Below are 21,712 nucleotides of genomic sequence, written 5' to 3'. Positions count from 1 at the left end.
TCCTGGAACTAGCTCTGTAGACCAGGCTGGTCTCGAACTCACAGAGATCCGCCTGCCTCTGCCTCCGAGTGCTGGGATTAAAGGCATGCGCCACCACTGCCCGGCTGCCTGTGAAGTTTGACACAATAGAAATTGTCACATCATAACAGAAAACAGAAGAGTGACAGTTTGAAAGCCTAACAGGAAAGAGAAAGGTCTTGGAGGAGAGCGTAGAAATATAATTTACAGATGGTAGTGTTCTTTCTTTCCTATCTGTATCATTCAGAGAAGCATAATATATTTTGTGTTAATTATAATACCATAAAACTGATCATTATAAAAACTTAAGATCCTGTGTCTTTGAAAGCAATGAAATTAAAAATAATCTTTGACCTTATGTGAACAAGCTTGTAGCATTATTGAATCTCTTCAGTTCGCTGCACATCTGCTATGACAGTGAGTGTCCTATTAGTGTTGGTCCCAAGATTATCTGAATTTTTCATATTAGCCTGTTACAGTTAAGACAGTTTTCTTATTAGCGTCCAGTGGTGGAAAACATACTTTTAGTGGCTTACACAGAAGAAAGACATTACTGTCTTCTAAAATCGCAATTACTATCTGTCTCCTTGCATTGGAGTAGTATAAACTGATCCATGTAACATGCCTGAATGAGTCATGGCCAAGGCTACTATAAGTCATTGTGTGGGTTATAACTTGAACCTGGTCACTCAATTAAAGAGGAACAGTCATGGGTCCAAAACCAGTCAACTTCTTTCTTACTACACCACACAATCAGGCGGGCTTCATTCACCTAGAGGAGTGATGAGCATACTGTGATTGGAAGAGGAGTTATGCAGTGTTATTTATGCTCTGGTCATGGTGGCCAAGGAAATAGAATATAACAGGAAAAGAGACTAGAACAGAATGATGTTTAAGGTTGAAAATATCAAATATGACTAACATAATACTTTCGTGATACAATTGTTAATGTGGCCATCAATCATTTACAGTATTTCAATATGTTTTCAGATTCCTTAAAAGACAATATCATTAATAGAAGTCTTATGCTACTTCATGTAGCTTTCTCAGAGAGTTTACAAGCTGTTTAAAAACCTAAGAACACAACATAGGGAGAAACAAAATTTGGATGACAACATGAATCAAGAGTACTTGGAATTTTTTATAAAATAGGAAAAGTTGTACAGTGAGCAAAGTTTCCAACATTGTCGCTATCATAAGTGGAATATTTAGTGGCAAATGTGACCATATTACACATCTGATCAGGAGGAACGGCTTCTTGAGCCTGCAGTATGTTCTTTTACAATCACTAAGATTTACAGTCACTCCAGTAAAATGATGTTGCAATAATAATTACAATAAACAATGAAAACTACCCAAAGAGATGGGACGGTTTAAAAGAATAAAACACACAACATGGGTTTAAAACAAAAAGTACATAGAAAGTAAACATAAAGCTGCCAAGGCCAAGGGCACAACCTGTGTGTCTCTGTGTTTCTCTGTGCTCCTAGTGCTTTTTTTCCTCTCTTTTTCTTCCACTTGTTTTTTTTTGTCCTATTCTGGCTTGTTTGTTTTTCATTTTATTATTATTCTTTAGAGAACTTCTTATTTTCTCGAAAGGTGTGGGTTTAGATGGGAGGGGAGGTAGCGAGGGGCTCAGAGGAGTTGGGGAAGGGGAAACCATAATGAGAAGGCTTCAAATTGGTTGCACTGGAAGAGACGAATTTTCTTTTTTAACTTTTTGAGATAGGGTTTCTCTGTGAAGGCCTGGCTATCCTGGGACTCATTCTGTAGACCAGACTGGCCTTGAACTCTGAGATCCACCCTCCTCTTTAGTGCTGGGATTAAAGGTATGTGCCACCATCACCTGGACCAGATTCATTTCTTTAATAAATATGCAATAGAGAAAAAGAGGGATTTCCTAATAACTAACCCCCAGGAAGCACTGTCGTTAATTAAACGCATGACAGCCAGGGATATTTCTTCAGCTTTAGTAACTCAAATTGCTACACTGAAAAATTTGCAATGTTTTTCTACACTTAAGGGCTTTACATCGTAGAGGTTTTGGCTGAAAAAAATGAGGCATTGCTCATGCTCCTTTTGCATAAGTCAATAGGGGATGCTCGCTATCTTACTGAGCTAAGCCTATCTTACTACCTGTCTGTGAATCTCCTATCACCAAACACTTAAGAGTTTTCCCCAAAGGAAAGTGTTAGGCTTTGAATATAAAATGCTGTCCATTTTTTGACCACTTAGTCCCCAGTTGGTGGCACTATTTTGGAGATAGTAGTAATTTTAGGAACTGAGGAATGGCTCAAGAAAGTAGGTCACCGATAGGTGTGTTTTCTATGACCATCCTTGCTCCCTAGATCTCCTCCTTCTTCTCAAAACAATGCTTATCTATATAACTCTGACTACCCTGGAACTCAATGTTTCGACCAGGCTGGCCTCAAACTCTGAGACCCACCTGCCTCTGCCTCCCCAGTACTGGGATTAAAGGTGTGCACCACCACTCCTGTCTTCCCTAGTTTTTTCTTATCCTTCTGCTTCCTGTTTACCAGGAAGTGAACCTCTGTCATATGCTCCCGTCAACAGCTATACCCCAACACAGGTGAGGAAACCAATGGAACTCTACCATGCCCTCTCCAACTGTTGATTATCATTACCCCTTTTCCCTGCCTTGTTATTTCCGGTGTTCGCAGTGATATAAAAGCTGACTAATCACAAGCCTACTCTCCTTCTGTTTATTTCCCATTCCTACCTAGTATCCAATCCTCCCTCCACTCAACATTTGCAGCTCCAGTAGCACCAATGAACGGCCTTAATGCCTTGCAGAACTAATGACCTTGTGTCTGGGCAGCTAGCTGCTCATCACAGTCAGCTGAAGCAGCTCGAGCTTCCTGGACTCTTGACCATCAGAGGTCTGCATCCTCTAAAGAGTCTAATCTGATGCCATCTTTCAAGACTTCTGCTCTTTCTTCCCTTCCAGGCTTCAACTTTTAGAACTTTGCACTATACCTGCAAGAATTCCTGTCCAGCCTGCCACTACAAAGTCCTCCCCTTTTCTAACACTCTTGCTAAGCAGTCACTATGTCTCCTCAAAACAAACTTTTGCACAGACCCATTTCTCCTTCTATCTCTGATTTCGCTACAAAATCCTGAATTTGTTATGAGCTTGACATTTGAGAGGAAAGATCACTCCACATGGATACTTCCAGGATTATTTTTAAACATCTAGGCCAAGGGGGTTATGTGGCTGTGTAATTGCCATCAAAGACTTTATGCAACTTTTGAAATGGATTTTATGGGGTAAGTAGACCAGCATAGATCAAGGGGAACCATTCATTGAGGTCTCATGTCTTCTTCCCACTAAGAACTAAAACATTGAATGGGTGTTTGGTATGCCTCAGAGCCTAGGCTGTAGTCACCTTGGGAGATCAAGACACTCGCTCCTCAGTCTTTTCTGAGGGTGTTCGTAAGATGACTAAAGCTTTGAAGCCTCAAGACCCTCATATTTCTTCTTAGGAGACTAAGATTTGCTACGGTATCCAAACTGGCTTTGCACACTTAGGGTCAAGAGATTCACCTCAGTCTCTGGATTAGCTGGAACCACACCCGCACACCACCATGCCTGACCCTCTCCCCTTCTCTTCTACAATTGAGTCACCTGATTTCTACAGTGGAGGAGATACTTCTTTGAATTATTTGTGATAAAATAGACAATTTACATAAAATGAATAAAAGTGACTACCAAACAAACTATATTTTCTCTCTTTTTGAAAATATCTTCGAAAAACTATTAGTTTAAAGGGTAGCTATTTTTTTCTCAGCTTGTCCTTTACCTCTGTACAACAAGTGAGGAGTTACTTTATAAAAATAAGGAGGAGAGTTGAGTACATGGACTTTAATCTTTGAGCAACGAGTGGATTGGTTCATTTGGATTTTGATGTTTAACATATAACATTTATTGCTGTGAAGAGACACCGTGATCTAGGCAACTCAGAAGAGAAAGCCATTAACTGAGGGCTTGTTTTCTGTTCCAGAGGGTGAGTCCATAACCAGTATAGCAAGAGCATGGTACAGGTACGCAGGCATGGCACTGTAGCCAAGGGCACACATCTCATCCACAAGTTGGACACAAAGAGAGGAGGGAGGGGGGAGGGAGAAAGGGAGGGAGGGAGGAAGAGAGAGAGAGAGAAAGAGCCTAGCATGGGTTTGAAACCTCAAAGCCCATCCCCAAAGCTCACTCCCAGTGCAGTGACACACCTCCTCCAAAAATGTCACACCTCTTAATTCTTTCCAAAACAGTTCCAGTAATCAGGAAACTAGCATTCAATCATATGAGCCTATGAGGACTGTTCTCATCCAGACCACCACAGTGCAAATCCTAACTCCTACCCAATTCCCAAAGAGATCCTACACTTATTGGGCTGGAGAAATAGCTCGGAGGTTAAAAGCATTGACTGCTCTTCCAGAGGTCCTGAGTTCAAACTCCAGAACCACATGGTGGCTCACAATGAGATCTAGTGCCCTCTTCTGGTATACAGGCATACATGCAGGCAGAACACTACATAACAAACAAAAACATAAACATTTATAAAAAGAAAAACAACATGACTACAAATCCCTAAATTACATTATAGAATGAAGTTTTAGATTTTTAAGGAAAGTAGCAGAAAGTTTTGTGATTTTTTTTCTCATAAATTGTTGTTTCTAAACAACAACAAAGATGCCTTTTCTTCCTCAAGTCAACTGAGAATGTTTTCCTAACAACAATTGAGATGGCCTAATATACAAAAAAAAAAAAAACCAACCAAAATAAAATATTTGGAATTAATGCTGAAGAAATACAAATTTTAAATGTTATTAATGAAAATGGTCTAATACCAGAATGAATCTATATTAAAAACCAGCTTAGTTTTCACAGGTAATGGGGGAGAATATGTATTATTATACATATTTTATATATACATATATTAAAATATAGATTTTGTAGCAAGAAACTAGCTGGCAGCTAGTTTCCTAAGATCTTCTGTTCAAGAGTTAGCCCACATACAGGATCTCAGCTCTGTAAAGCAAAGAGTGGATTTTGTGTCCACAGCCTAAATGAAAGCATTAGGAATATATCTCGACTCTGTGGAAATCCAGGGAACCTGGCTGACAAGCTTCCAGTCCATGCGCCCAAGAGAGAAAGAATAATCACTGAACAATTATCATGCCAACAGAGCACTGGTTCCAGATCTCAGTGACAGAATTTGAACATTTATTGAGTATTTCTCAAACTTGAAGTTTTTTATATCACTTACCTCAATCCTGAACAGCTCAGGATGACAGCTAGTGGGAAAAAAAACCCACCAGTCCCCCTGCCCCGTGATTGGCTTCTCAACAAAAGAGACTGGAAGCTAGAATAAGAGACTACCTTCAGTCTCAAACAATAGTTTTATTTTTCAAAAAAAAAAAAAGTCATGTCCAAAAATAGAAATGGCTATTATTCCAAGGCTGCTCTGGGAATTAAAGCAATGGTTTATTACTTGGGAGTGATTGGCGCAGTTGCAAATTGTGCTGTTTTCTGGGCAGAGCAGGGAAGAAACAGTTTAAAAGGAGTCAATGTGGGGGCACACACCGTGTTTCTTTCTGTAGCTTCGCAGAGACAAGCAAGACGCTAACCAATTCTCCTCTCTCCAGAAAGGACAGGAGCAAGGATTTTCCAGCTTCCTTTGAAGTTAGGTCCTGGGTCATAAGACTTGGATATGACCAGTATGACATGAAGATGGGCTACTAGCCTGGCTCTACGCCACATCAGTGGTTCCCCCTCTAACTTTCTCCTGACGTAATTGCTGAAAGTAAAGGGCTGAGAGATTCTGGAGCTATAACAGAGGACGGATATAGCTGAGTCGCTCTTTGGAAGCCCGTACCATCTCAAACCCCTTCGCAGATGACTTTGACCCTGTGCAAGTGGCCTCGAGATAAAACTTTACTGATTCAACCCAATATGATTTGCTCCTGATTCTGATAGGAGGTGGGGCTAATTATCTGCTAACTATTGCTTCATTAGATGTCCACAAAATTCTTCTGCATATTAACAGCCGTGTGCGTTATGCATTATGCGTTATGATTGTCATCACTCACTCTAAGGAAAGACACTTAACTTTATAGACTCTAGTCCTGATGTTGTGGTGATGGTGGGACCTGTAAGCAGCAACGCTGATGACATTTTTTAAGATATAAATGTGGCATGTAGGGTAACAGTAAGTATCAGCACAATAGGCACCAGTATTCTCTATGAATTCTTAAAAGTGTGCCAGATTTAAGGAAAAGAGGTGAAGTGCCTGTTGGGTTGTGGCCAAGGAAATAGATGCAGGGAGGAATGAGCTTGCTATAACTGTGTTCCTCAAGCTTAAAGAAAATGTTACATTCTCACAAGTTAAACTGGTTGTTAACAGAGTTGACGTTTTTTACTTGAACTATTTGGTGTCACTAGGAAAATGTCAGGTGAAGATTAAATTTAATTCATAGATAATTCACATTTGGAGGCATAGTAATATGCCACTTTCTAAAATGTATTTTTAAGTAAATATGTGCCTTCTTTCCTAGAAAATAATTGGTAAATTAGAAGCAACACTTTTCACTCCTCTTACCATGTATAAATCTCAAATGACTTTAAAAAAATCTGTTGGGCTCTCATCTTCAGAATGAGAAATAGGAAAAGTAATACTTGAGAATATAAGACTTTATTTTTTAACTACTATTTTTATTGCATTTTTCTCAAAATAATTTTGCTGTTACTTTAATAATCAAATATTAGCTAAAGGCTGATGGAAGGCACTGTACCAGTCTCCCTTTATTTACAAAATAAATATGTTTTAAAACCACCATGGTCTTCAAGCTAAGCACATATATTCCAGTGTCAAAAATGATAATTATACAGAAAATGTATACAAAGAAGCACAGACCAAGCCTAATAGTATTACAGATGAAAAAGATCTTCAAAGGCCGATTATGCTGACCTGAGCATGAAGATATGAAGGAGCTGATCAGGGAGAAAGCTAAATATTTGCCTGAAAAACCAGGAAATTACAGAGCTAAATTCCAAGATCTAATTCTACTGTTTGTGCCATACTAATCTGCCAATATAACACATTCCCTTAATCGATATTAGAGAACTTACATCCTTGCTCTTGTTGTTAATTTGAAACAGTTTCGTATTTCTTCACATTAAGAACTGTAACATATGCAAATATTTTATCACTGTGATTGTGGCTTCCCATTACAATTCTGCCTTTTAAGGATTCTTAAGTTTATACACATAGGAGGAAGTAATTATCTCTAGTTGGCTTAAATAGTTACCAGAAAGAAAAAAGAAAACTTTAATTCTGACCCATTAACTATCCAAATATAATCTGACAAGAGACATGACTTGAATTACTACCAGGTTTTGGTGGTTCTTTCAGGACCTTCCATATTGTTTATGGTTCTTTCAGGACCTTCCATATTATTTATAGTTCTTTCAGGACCTTTCAGAAAGATTTTTATGTTAAATTAATGCTTTTTCAGAGCACTAATACACGGCAACAATAAACCAGTTTCTGAGGTTTAGAGCAATATTTCTAAAGGTTACTATCTCTCTGTTTCTCTCTTTAACAGTCTGTTGCAAAGGAAATATTAACATTTAAAGCGCTGGCTCTACAGAAGCTGCAAATTCCTAGCCAAGGCTTCCTCTGTGGAGCATCAGCTTCCTGTGCAGCGGTCCTGGGAAGCGTAGATCAGCAAATTCTCTATACTTGACAATCCCACACATACATTCAATGTATTGATTACTCCCTCCCCTCCCTTTATTATCTCTTCCACCTCTGGCGCCTCTTCACCTCACTCTCCTTTTCCATGTTCACGCCTCTCTCTTTTGTTTTGTAAACCACTGAATTTAACCAGAGCCATCATACATGCTGGGATAAGTAATCTTTATTAGAAAAAAGAGGCTATAGTGCAGAAAGGGAGGAGGGGGAAAGGAGGGTCCTAGGGAGGGGGGCTCCTTCTGAGGCTCAGCTGTATTTATAATTGCAACAGTTGCCATGACATTCACTGAATAGTACTGTGTCACTTATGTCAAGTTTCAGTATTGTGGTACAGTGTCCTAACATACAAACACCTATCATAGTTTTCTTTCTGGGTCCAGGTTACTTCACTTAGGGTGATTATTTTCGAGTTGCATGCATTTGTCAGCAAACTTCATTGTTTTTTTTTTTTTGTTTTTTTGTTTGTTTTTGACAGCTGGATGTTATTCCATTGTGTAACTGTACCGTATTTTCCTTAAGCACTCTTTAACTTTCTCTTCTGGGCCAATCCATTTGTTGTTCTATACCCACCTTTATAGGCGTATTCTTCTTTAAGGTAGGAAAGTTTTATTGTATGATTTCATTAAACATATTTTCTGGACTTTTGAACTGGGATTCTCCTTTCTCTAGTCCTATTATTCTTAGGCTTCATCTTTTGATAGTGTCCAAGATTGTCTGGATGTTTTGTGATAGGAAAATTTTGAGATTCAACACTTTCTTTGACCAGTGTTTCTTCTTTTTCTATTGTGTCTTCAAAACCTGAGGTTCTCTCTTCCATTTCTTGCATTCTGTTGTCGATACTTGCATCTGTAATTCCTGTTTGCATCTCTAAATTTTTCGTTTCCAGAATTCCCTCAGTTTTTCTTTACTTTATTGCTTCAATGTCCATTTTCAGACCTAGAATCATTTTATTGTTATCTTCAACTCTTTGCTTTTTCTTGGCTTTCTTTAAGGGATTTTTTTCATTTCCTCCAATTATGTGTTTGTGTTTTCCTTAATTTCTTTAAGGGATTTATTCATTTTCTCTTTAAGAACCACTATCATTTTCATATATTTGGTTTTAAGGTCTTTTTCTTGCGTTTCAGCTGTGTTGGAATATTCAGAACCTGCTATGTTAAAATAATGTGGGAAGTCCTTCTGTATGTGTTGTTTTTATTGGTTGATGAATAAAGTTGTTTTGGCCAATGGCTTAGCAGAGTACAGCCAAGCAGGAAATCCAAACCGAGATACATAGAGAGAGTGGAGTCAAGGAGACACCATGTAGCTACCAAAGGAGACAGACACTGGAAACTTACCAGTAAACCACAGCCTCGTGGCGATGTAAGGATTAATGAAAATGGGTTAATTTAAGTTCGAAGAACTATCTACAGATACACATAAACCATTGGCCAAGCAGTGCTGTAATTAATATAGTTGCTGTGTGATTAGCCAGGTCTGTGCAGTCATGAAATGAACGAGAATTCTCTGTTTATACTAGGATAGCTGAGCTCTGGTGCAAGGCTATCACACTGTCTATTACTGGTTGTTTTCTTACACTGGTGTCTAGGTGTCTGGGTTTAGAGTAATTATAGGACTAGTTGCTGATTTCTGAGTTTCTCTTTGTTGGGTAGATGCTTTGTTCCTTTGTTTCTGGTTCCTTTCTGGATTTTCTGAATCTGTGTTTTCTGTGCATTGCCTGTTTTACTGACCTGTTCAGCTGGTGTATTCATGGGGAATGCTTGCTTTTCTTGGAGACTGGGGCAAGTGGAGGCAAGGGGGGGATGGATGGTCTGTTACAGTGTTCGGGACGATTCTAAACATTGTGTGTATAGGGGAACTGAGAGAGTAGAGAAGTTTCACTTTTGGCCTACCTGGTCTTCTGGCAGCTGTTGCCTATGGATGAACAGATGGTGTTCAAGCTAGTTGGGGGCTAGGACACAGTGATGACAGGAAGGAGAGGCTACATTGGTGTTCTGTCACAGCAATGGGATGACACTGATGATTGGGTCTAGGGGAACAGAGAGAGTGGAGAGGGTCTGCAGGCCCTTTCCTGGTCTTCCTGCTGGCATGGCCTGTGTTTGAACCGGGGGTGTCTGCATGAGGTGGGAACTAGGACATATCGACCGGGCAGGGAGGGGAGGTCAGGGAGGATAGTCTGGTCTTCTGGCAGGCATGGCCTCTATAGTTACCAAATAGATTTACAAACCTAACGATAGACATGGAAGATTCCTCCATGCTTTGAATAACATTGCCCTGATGTTTCTTACGTGATTAGCTGAGTTTCATATTGAATTAAGGCAAAGTACTGACTGTAATGACTTCTATTATTCAATAAATTATAGTTAAATATTTATTAGCATAAAATCAAATATGGAGCTGGGCAGTGGTGGCACATGCCTTTAATCCTAGCACTAAGAAGGCAGAGGCAGACCGATCTCTGTGATTTGAGGCCAGCTTGGTCTACAAGATGTAGTTTCAGGAGAGCTTGGGCTACACAGAGAAACCCTGTCTCAAAAAAAAAAAAAAAAAAAAACCAACAACAACAGAAAACAAATCAAGATATGGAAATTATTGTTAAAATATGGAAATTAAATGCAGGAAAATCGGGTCATATGACCTATTTGTTTTTCTATTCCTGTGGCAAATACACACATATAAATCTTTTTGTTCCACTAGCCAGCTTCAGTTCCCTAAGCCCCAACATCTGTAGTTTGAAGACTGGAGTCTGCTTTAGTAACTCTCAGATTCCAACCTTTCACAAGACTTCCCACAACTTTTCCTGCCAGATGTGATCAAAGCTTTGAAGCCAATGGAGGTTTTCATAAGAATGTTTCCTGACCACTATCCTATTGAGAGCAATTAATAAGTTCCCTTCTGCATACTGGACTTGGCATACAATTAGTGCCAGCATATTTGAGTAAGTACTGGAAGTTTTTGCCTTTGATCTGGGTTTTAGCTGAATGTATTTAAAACCTCTTGATAATATGCTACTAATGCAGGAGGATGTCTTGGACATTATTCATTGTGTATAAAATTATGCAAACATTTTCTATATGATAAGATACAAATCAATTTTATGCTGAGTTAACTAAATTTGTTTGCAGAATTTTGTTTTCCTGGAGATTCATTTTAATTCTTCCACTCGACAGTCATATTACTTGTGACAAATAATAAGTTATTTCCTCCTCTTCAATGCTGGAGCTAGTCTCAATTAACAATATCTCCAGTACAATGTTAAGTAGAAGAGGAAATATTGGGCATTCTCTCTTGCTTCTAATCTTGTGTTACAAATGCTAAAGAATTTACTAACTGTAAAATGAGAAACATCGAGATAACAATTTAAGAGAGTTTCTGTTAATTGTTTGGTAAAAATTTATAAGGTAAATGAACTATAAGCACCATCACATGGCTTTTCTATACAAGTATACATTGATTACTATTATTATTATCAACATTATTATTAATTTGTGGTACTGAATCTCAAATTCAGGGGTATGTTTCTATCAGGTATGCACCCTAACACTAAGCTTATATATTTTTGTGCATATTTTAATAAATCACAATTAAAATCACTTACCCATTTCACCAGAATTTTATAATCTAATAATATTTTATTTACTTCAATTTCTCCTAAAATCTAAAAATAATACTATAACTTTTTATTTTGATATTATTTGAGCTAACCCTTAATCTTATAACAATGCTATATCACAGATATTATTATAATTTTTTTCGATCTAATAAAAAAGAAAAATTAAACATGAAGAAGCTAAGAAGGTGCACATGGTTACTATCTAGTAAGTGAGATCCCAGACTGGAAATACAAAATGCAGCTGGAAATGCCTGGATCGCTTTTAAACCTCTCACTACTAGCTCCAGACATAGACAGTAGTTGTGACTCGTCCAATTTTAGCCCCAGAAAGAAAATACATGCAATGACAGCATTGTTCAAGGAAAATAGGAGGTAGAATATAAAAACGGTAAATGCACTTTCCCTGCTTCTTAGCACCTAGCTTTTGACATCGGGGCTGTTTGATTCATTTTCTACTTGATGTGTGTCTTTTTATGCTTTTGAAGTTCTGTGCAGAGCTCACCTGCATCCTATTAGAAGACTGAGTGGTTCTTAAATCACCAACTCTGCCAATGATTTCCTTCTCTTTTATTCTTCTGGGATTTCTGCTCTGTGAAGAATAGCTTACCGTCCCAATAAACAGACCGTTCTGTTGTATCAGGACTGCAATCGCATTTGTAGGATCGCTGTTGTCACTCCCATATTTACATACAGCCCTCTGTGTTTGTGCACGTCTGCCTCTCCTACCGTGTTATCAGTCTCTTGGGGATAATAGGAAGCAGTCTTGTGCATCTTTCTATACCAAGTGCTTACCTTAGTCACCCCAGAATAGATCACTGAAACTATGACCATTGCCACAGGTGTTTTTGGTGGTGGTGGTGGTGGTGGTGTTTTTCAATGATTTTCCTACTTCACCTAAGAATTTTTCCCTTAGGGAATGCAGTGTTGTGCCCATCACTTTGCTAAGTGAAAACGAGTGTTTTCACTTAGCAAATTCTTTTGGAATTTAGCTAATTTATTATTTAGCAAATTCTTTCATTTAGCGAATTCTTCTCAAATTTCTCAGAAAAAAATTGTTTAACGCTTTCTAAATGAACAAATGCCGACACGTGGTGACATAATTAAGTACATTTTTTTCCTTTTATTTTATTGAAAGAAAAATAAAAGAAATTCCCGCCTCCTCCCAGCCTCCCATTTCCCTCCCCCTCCTCCCACTCTTCTCCTCCTCCCCCCACTCCTCTCCCCCTCCCTCTCCAGTCCGAAGAGCAGTCAGGGTTCCCTGCCCTGTGGAAAGTCCAAGGTCCTCCCCCCTCCATCCAGGTCTAGGAAGGTGAACATCCATACTGGCTAGGCTAGAACATGAAGTAGGATCAAAACCCAATGCCATTGTCCTTGGCTTCTCATCAGCCCTCATTGTCCACCATGTTCAAAGAGTCCGGTTTTATCCCATGCTTTTTCAGTCACAGTCCAGCTGGCCTTGGTGAGCTCCCAATAGATCAGCTCCACTGTCTCAGTGGGTGGGTGCACCCCTCGTGGTCCTGACTTCCTTGCTCATCTTCTCCCTCCTTCTGCTCTTCATTGGGACCTTGGGATTGCCGGGCAAAAAATTGGGAACTTGGGGGTGGGGTGGGACAGGGGTAAGGGGAGATGGGGAGAGAAAAGTAAGAAGGGGAGAATGGGGGGAACTTGGGGAAACGGGATGATTGGGAGAAAGGAAGGTTGGATAGAGGAGCAAGGAATCACATAACTTAATTAAGGGAGCCATCTTAGGGTTGGCAAGAGACTTGAACCTAGAGGGGCTCCCAGGTGCCCAGGGCGATGTCCCCAGTTAGCTCCTTGGGCAGCTGAGGATAGGGAACCTGAAATGACCCTATCCTATAGCCATACTGATGAATATCTTGCATATCACCATAGAACCTTCATCTGGTGATGGATGGAGATAGAGACAGAGACCCACACTGGAGCACTGGACTGAGCTCCCAAGTATTTATTTATTTTTTTAATGTTCATGTTTAGCTAGTTACTGCCTAAAACTCAGTCAGTCTCTGTAGCTGTGCACAATACCTCAATCAGAGATAACAGTTTATAGAGACTTTTAACAACATTGGCCTCAGAATAAATATTTGTCCTGCTTCCATTTTATTCTTTCCATTTTTTTTCTCTATCCTATTGATTACAAAACATTCGGTTTTGTACTTTTCCAAAAAATCTAAGAAAATCCTTTAGTATTTACTGCCGCAATGTGAGTCAAGGCCACTAGGTGGAACCCCATTAAATCCAAGGCTGTTAAGGTCCAAAATTACTCCCTCAAATTCACAGGAGGTGTCTGCTGGAAGAAGGACAATGACAATCCAACCTTTTCATGGTCACAGTGGAGAAGTCCATGATAGGACCAGGCTACCCAAGATCACACATTGAGACACTGGAAGGCAGAGTCCAATCCCCGGAGCCTCAATTGCCCCATGTGTTTCTACTTGAGGCAGTGCCTTTCTCCCCATTCCCAGGAGTTGTGAATGGAAGAGAAAAATGGACAGTTTAGATAAAAGAAGCAACGATCTCCTCCTAGTCTTCTCTGTCGCATGCCAAAGAATAGAGGACAAACATTAATTGGCTTTCTGGAGTCACATACCCTGACCAAGAGGAAGTGGGCTTCAGCATGCCTACAGTGAGCAGGAAAGCACAGCACCCAGGTTTCTCCTTCCTAAACCCTCAAAGAGTCTCGTGTCCCTGGTGGACTGCAACTTTGGGCGGATCAGCTGTGCAGTCACGTCTGTCTGGAGCTTTTCCTCTGGCAAAGTCTGTGGTCAGGACAAGTTTCCTGTCCATACTACTTCCAAGAAAAAGGCTGTGGGTTTGCTGGGAAGGCACCATTTGCTTCTGTGGTGCCTGTGGACAGAGGTAAGGGAAAGTGAGATGAGGAGGCTGCAGGGTGAATGATCATGAGAGGTTACTGCAGGTCACTTCTCTTGGGCCCTTTTCCACAGCCCTCTGCTCTTCAAAGTCTTTGTTTTGGAATGGTATAGAGGAAATAAAACAGAACACCATGAAATGGTCTGAAAAATATTCATTACAACAGGATAAGCACACACACATATTCTAGAACAATCTCTGATGCATGCTCCCATATCTAAGAGCTGTTTCCATGATTCCTTACTCCTCTAGATTATGTTTACACATAAAGAAATGCTAAAGAAAAATGATCTTTTAGTGGCCACAGCTGAAGAGGTTAACCTGCTCTTGCAAACTGTTTGAGTCCGTTAGCAAATTGATGTGAAATGTTTAGCAGACACTTTGGTTTGAACTACTCACAAATAAGGATGACTTCACTTTCCAGAATTTTCTTTTTTCAAAAAAAAAATCTACTCTGAACTTTGTCATTCATAATTGGAATGCAGCCTCCTGGCTGAAAGGGCAAAAGAAATGAACAATGATTTGATTTAAGTTTTGTGACGCCAGAGAATGGAGCAAGAGTTTCTAAGACTGTGGGATCCAAAAGGTCACGAGAAACAAGGTCCCAAGAAGGCCCCAGAGTCCTTAAGAGTCTTTAGTTTTAAACTGAATATGAAAACTCACTCAGTTTGACAACTCTTTTTCAAAAAGGAAAGAAAATACAGCTTCTTATGACATACAGAGTAGGAAACCATTGCTTTCAGGCTTCATTAGTATCATTCTATGTTACTAAAGTATTTGAGAATCTAATACTATTAAAATATAAACAGTAATGAATTGTGTACTTATTATGGACATTATTTCCATAAGATAAACATGGAAAGTGTGATATAAATCTGTGCCATACCTTTCTGCAATATATAAATATTACAAATAAATATATGTGTGTATATACATATGACATGTATGATGGTTTCCTTTCAGGAGGTAAGGAAAAGAGAAATCATTTTTTACTTTTGGGATAACCTAAAACAGCATGGCAAAGTTTATCAAGCTCATTTTGGGCAGCAAATTTTGCCTATGAGAATATCTTCGTCCCAAATGATGCTAGACTTCATCTCACCAAGCAAGAGCCAGCATCTGAAGCAATGATGACTGTGTTCTTGTTTTGAGAAGAGGGCCTAGATGTTAGAGGGCAATGAGCAAGTCTCAGGCTCTGTCATAACCATGCTAAAGGAGGGCCCTATCTATCTGATAGAGTAGCAGTTATGGCTACAGGAGACTGAGCTGCTGAAATGGATGCCATTCATCTCAAAAATGCTCTGAATTTTGATATAATGGCTACCACTTTAATAGCATCAAGTTAAGAGGTGGTGTGACATGACAGTGAAATGTTGACTGCATGTTATTACTGATACCATAATGTCATGACTTCGATCCAACTGGATGAGTAGTCCTAGGGCTTAGAGAACTTGCACTGTCAACGTAGGAGAAGAAAACAGTAGGCAGTTGATGGCATTGATTTCTTCTAGGTCATCTGCAGTTTGTTTTCATTTTTCTTTTTAAAGAAAAAAATGATGAAACTTCATAACTGTAGCTTCTGGAAGACTCTTTCCTCCCACCTTAATTTTCTAACATAAAATATGACCAAGACAAGACAAATATAGACAAACCTATTACTGCAGCAATATATATGTATTGATCTATTTGTGTATTCATTTATACCCCCTTTTTTCTTGTCTTCTAAATGGAGTCACAATTTATGATTTTATGGAGAGCCCTATCGAGACTAGAGAAGTTAAAAAGATCTTGAATCTTGTAGAAGTGAGAAGACGTTCTTTCCACTCTCTGGCCCCTGGTAGTTTTGAAATGAGATCTTTTCCTTTTCCTTCTGCATCCTCAGTATCTAGAGTCCTGGCATCTTCTTAAGAGAACTGCCTGCATTTCCTAAGGTCCTGAGCTCAATTCCCAGCAACCACATAGTGGCTCACAACCATCTGTAATGAGATCTGGCACCCTCTTTAGGTGCCAGATCCTCATCAACTTAGACCAAGAAACGCATTATGGGCATGCTCAACAGGACCACTATATATGGGCTGCCCATGCGTGCTTCAGCATTGCCAGGGCATAAATTGCATTTATTTTCCCGACATATTGCCCCCACCTCTCTCTCTCTCACACACACACACCATACATAGTCAAATATCTACTTCATTAATACAACTGTTCTGAGGCATAATTCATAATTAATTCATGTTTCATATAATTTAAAGTAGATGTTCCAATTAATTCAATGGATTATATTTTGTCCTTTATCACCATCAACTTTATACCATTTTCATCACCCAGAGAACAACCTCCATAACTTTGTCGTTATCTTCTATTTCTCCCCTCAATTACCCCATCTTACCTCCTATCAATAAACCCAACAATAAGTTCACTGTTGTAGGGAGGCCGCTTGTTCATTTTCCTACCGCCCAGCAGCTCCAATAATCAAAATAATCACACAGACACCTTATTATTTAAATCACTGCTTGGCCCAATGGTAATGAAACATATTTGGAGCATACAGAGGAGAATCCTACCTTGTCTCATTTTCTGCAGAGCTACCTTTTGTTCTTCTGTGTACTCAATAGATATTACTGAGCTCCGATGATGAACCAGACCCTGTCCTACAACTATGATCAAGTCACTCTCTAAGTGATCTCTTCCTTGTAGTCATCTAGTTAGGCTATGATGCCCATTGTGGTGAGACAGGTTCATACGTATTGGCCTTGCTCACCTCACAACCACACATTTTCCAGCACCTCCCAGGAGAATTAGCTGTAATACTTGATTTCTATCTCACTCTCTGTGTTCACATTTCTGGCAGCGTGTCCATGATGCTCACATTTCTTTATCTGGCTCTCCTGATGTAGTCTAAACTCCTCTCTTCTAAAAAAGAGAGATTGCAAAGTAGGTGATGTCTCCAAAGAATAGCTATGTTTGTTTCTTTTCTTTTTTTTTTTTTTTATTTTTCGAGACAGGGTTTCTCCGTAGTTATTTTTGGTTCCTGTCCTGGAACTAGCTCTTGTAGACCAGGTTGGCCTCGAACTCACAGAGATCCGCCTGCCTCTGCCTCCCGAGTGCTGGGATTAAAGGCGTGTGCCACCACCGCCCGGCTAGCTATGTTTATTTAAAACATACAAAAACTAGTCTATGCCATGTGTGTGCAACAAAAAAGAAGACTGCATGACAAGACTAACAGGAATAATTTTCAATTACTAGAAAAAAAATATATTCTTATTATTGTTAGTCTCTCTATGTAGCTATGCTATCCAGGAACTTAATATGTATGAAGTCATGCTGGCCTCACACTCACAGAGATACAGGTGTGCCTGCGATATGAGTGATGGGATTTAATTGTTTTTGAGCAAATCTTGCATTTTCCAAAATTATCTTTGACAGTCATGTATTTGATTTCACAATGGGAAAAAAAAACAGCATTTATAATCGGTTAGGGTAGGAGAAGGAAAGGGAAGAAACAAAGAAAGATGATGGATAAAAAGAAAGTTCTAGATAATTGAAGAACCACCACAGTGCTGAATAAAACTACTTATGGGGTTTGTAAGGCTGTTTTTATTCTTTCATAATAAAACTCTGTCTCACATTTATAGCCAACCTCAGTTAATTATCATATTGTTTGTGGTTGCTTCTGAGCAAGGTCAATACAGGTAATTAGATGTTTTACAGTCTCCAGAAAGTTCCTCTCGTTCCTCTTGAACCATCAATATCAGATGTAATGTACATTAGTAAGGAGACATCGTGAGTTATAACATGATCCTAGAGTCAGTGAAGTGAAAAACCGAGGCAATTAAGAAGAGTTCAGACATGGTTTCATGTCCCTGATTACCCAAGAGCAATAACTTTCTGTCAGAATTATTTACAAAAAAAAGAGAAAAGAAAAGAAGAAAAAGTCTTAATTCTGACATTTAACCAGGCCAGAAACATTAGGAAATTATATACTCTAAGAAGCTAGGTAAATCTTTAAGAGTTGTCAAACTTTATTCTCGAGATGAAAGCTTTTCTTCAAACTGTCTCTAAAGTAGAGAACTGGAACTCTAGACTTTGGGTAGCAGTATAGCAAAGAAGAAAGAAAAGCAACGAGTTACAAACACAAACAAACCAGACTGGACATTCAGAGAAAGTATTTTCCTGTGAATGAAGGACTGAGATCCACCTGAGGTTTCAGGAAAAACAGTGTGAATTAGTAACTAAGATTACTATTTGCAGTGCCAGAACCCTCTCCAAACTAAACAATTGGGAAATGAGTTTGACTCTTGGAAGTGAAAACAGATCTTACATATGCCAAAAATCACAGTAAACATCCAAATACTGTACAGTTCAGCAGAACTGGTTTGAATTGAATTGAACTGGTTAACATTTACAGATAATGAGACCCTAAAAGGAGTTGAGAATGTCAGAGGCATTCCTCTTCCAATCATTTTCTAGAGGGGATTCAAATTTAGACACCACTCTAAGCATTGTTCAAGGAGGAACCCCAGCATGGAAAGGTTGGAAATGGATTTTGTGTGAAGGAGTTTAAGTACATTCACATTTTGGGATCGAGCTGAGACCAGTGCCCTTAGACCCTGGACTCTAGTCCCTCCTCCGGAGTCCATGGCATTCACACAGCCTCTTACTCTTAGTTGAAATCATGTTAGTTCATGCTCTAGAAACCCATGCAGATGTCACATGAAGACTGAGTATTTAGGTCCCTGTGGTCATTATTTATTATGTCAAAATATAAACTGGCATTTCAGTTTTACATCTCAATTCTGTGAGCTTAGTCTATACGACACTGCCTAGGAGACAGGTCTGCTGCTGTTTTACTGAGGAAATTAGAAAAGCTTCCAGTTACGGCAAATAAAACCACCAAGGCTGTGGAAGTCCCTTAGTTGGGGACACCCATGGGAGTTGTTAGCTAGTATCTTTCTTTCATGCAATAATCCGCCATCGTTTTGTTGCTATGATGGACCATTTTTAAGGCCTCGTCCTAGGATATCCAGCATCCGTTGCATCCCTTTCCCACCTTAAGGAGACATGTTCAGTTAATGTCTTCCTGAAGCAACACCACATATGTGGGAGATGCTCACAAAAAAAACATGAATGGGAAAATGGTAACAGGAAGCAAGAAATCGAAAAATCTAAAATATCAAGCAAGCAGGGCTCAATACAAATGGGAAACTCAGAGAGTACAAGAAATGCTACAACTTACTCATCTTTCTGTCTCCACAGCAAGGAAAAGTGTATTTTAATCCACTAATTGCCATATGTCTTTTATTTAAGACCGCTTCTTAGTATATTGACTCTTGGCGTTGCTGCCGTTCTGGTGCCTGATAACCTAGTAAATACTTGTAGGTGAGAAGTAAGCACTGAAGAGTGGAGAGCCACAGAGGAGTAGGGAGATGAATGGAGCCAGCTGACGCTGTCTCATGAATGAAACAGTCCACAACTCTGAGAATACTGATAGTGACCGGACGTAACTCCCATCAGTTTCATTCCATCCGAGCTGTGAAAGTAATGGATGACTCATCTTTGTGACTTCAAATTTGGCTCCAGGACATTACAAGGAAGTGAGGGAAAATCCGAGTCGTACTCATCGCTAGATGTTGACTTCTTACGTGACGGGAGAAATTGTAACAACCCCTGTCCTCAGGCCAGTGCTAACTCTGGATATACTACATCCTGGCCTTGGCAGGCACATTCTGTTCTCACAGAAATCAAACGTGTGAGTCTGCCAGCAGCCCCACTTTAACTAGAGCAAGGGTGCTGGATAAAGCCTAAGTCCAAATTTCTCAATAATCCAAGTGCCAGCAGCACTACATTTGTTACGAAGTCTCAGCTTTGTTTAAGATTTCTAAAGACACCTCACCCACCCAAATTTGTGAGAAATCCAAAAATCAAGCTACTTGGAAGACATTTGCTATAGTTTCCTTGCTGACTTCCTGTCTGATGGAAGAATATGAGCAGGACGAGAGAATGATGGGAAAAGCTACATAGTGGTGTTTCCAAGGCATCAGAATCCACAAGGAAGACGCAAAGAGATCACTGGTCACCTTTCCTGGTCGTCCTTGCTCTTCCTAGTTGTATGATAGATACATTGACAGTCTATGCTCTCCTGCCTCAGCATCTCAAAACTGGAGCTGAGTCTCCTCAGTTAGTGCTCACACCAGGACTTCTAGCCTTCACAGATGGATCAGTCTCAGTCCATAAAGAGCATAGTGACCTGTCAGCCATAATGGCCAGTCTTACCTATACTCCTTTTGCTCTTTACTTCAGAATCCCATCAGGTAGGGGTTCTTACCCACCTTAACCAAAAACTAAAAGCCAAAAGTGAATTTTTTGCTGTTTTGTTCTCAAAGACGAAAGCTCAATGACTTCATTGGAATTAGAGTCAACCTTGGCTATTTTTAATGTCCTGTTGTTGAACTATTTCCTCCTAATAAGAAGGAAGGGAAAGTGACTTGACGTAAAGGGTACTAGAAAGTGACACAAAGTTCCAAAATCACTCACTACTACTGAACATGCCCACTATAAGGAGACCCGCCATGGTGACACAAGCCATTTGTCCCAATTACTTAGGAGGGTGGGATGAGAGAAACAAATGAACCCAGGAGAATCTGACTAACCTGGGCATCATAGGAAGACTCCCACTAAAATAATAATAATAATAATAATAATAATAATAATAATAATAATAAATAATAATAATATGATGATGATGACATTTGTTTTTAAACTACAAAAGTACAAGTTCTGTCCAGAAGATGTCACACTATAATGACTTACTTGTATGAGTGCCTATTTGAAGTGTCTGCCCTCATTTCATAGGTATCTGATGTTTCTCTGACTTCAAGAACCAAAGACCTCCTCTTTGATCCTTACCAGCTAACTTCACCTTAGTCAGTGTACAGTTCATGTGACACTCAGAGCAACTAATTCGCAAAGATTTTCCTCTTAGGTGTATCACCTTGAAGCGTGACTCACACCCCTTTCCACCATCGGCCGAGTCTCCTTTGAGGCAGGCACAGTCAAGTGAACGACCTTCCCTTGAAGGTGTGCAGATTATGTCAAGAACCGCCCTGAAAGTTGGTTTGCTGCCTCAGTCATTTATATGTGTGCATCTCGGAAAGTCATATTTAACGTCTGTTCTCTACAATAGCTTCTCCATCTCAGAGAAGGGCCGTCATAGGGAGTTTGTGAAAATACACACCACTCTAGAATTCTAATCTGCCGCTTGTGATGGGCCTAGAGAATCTGCATTTTCAACAGTGATCTATTCTTTCATAGTCCTTGTTTATGAGTAGCACATTGCTGGATCTTTACTGTTATATGTGTCCAATGGCTTTGTACAATGGCTTTCCAGAGGCTACTGGATGCTGTCACACACCACTGCAGACCT

The sequence above is a fragment of the Microtus ochrogaster genome, chromosome 22, assembly GCF_000317375.1.
Source record: "Microtus ochrogaster isolate Prairie Vole_2 chromosome 22, MicOch1.0, whole genome shotgun sequence".
Lineage (NCBI taxonomy): Eukaryota > Metazoa > Chordata > Mammalia > Rodentia > Cricetidae > Microtus > Microtus ochrogaster.
This window is presented reverse-complemented; position numbering follows the sequence as displayed.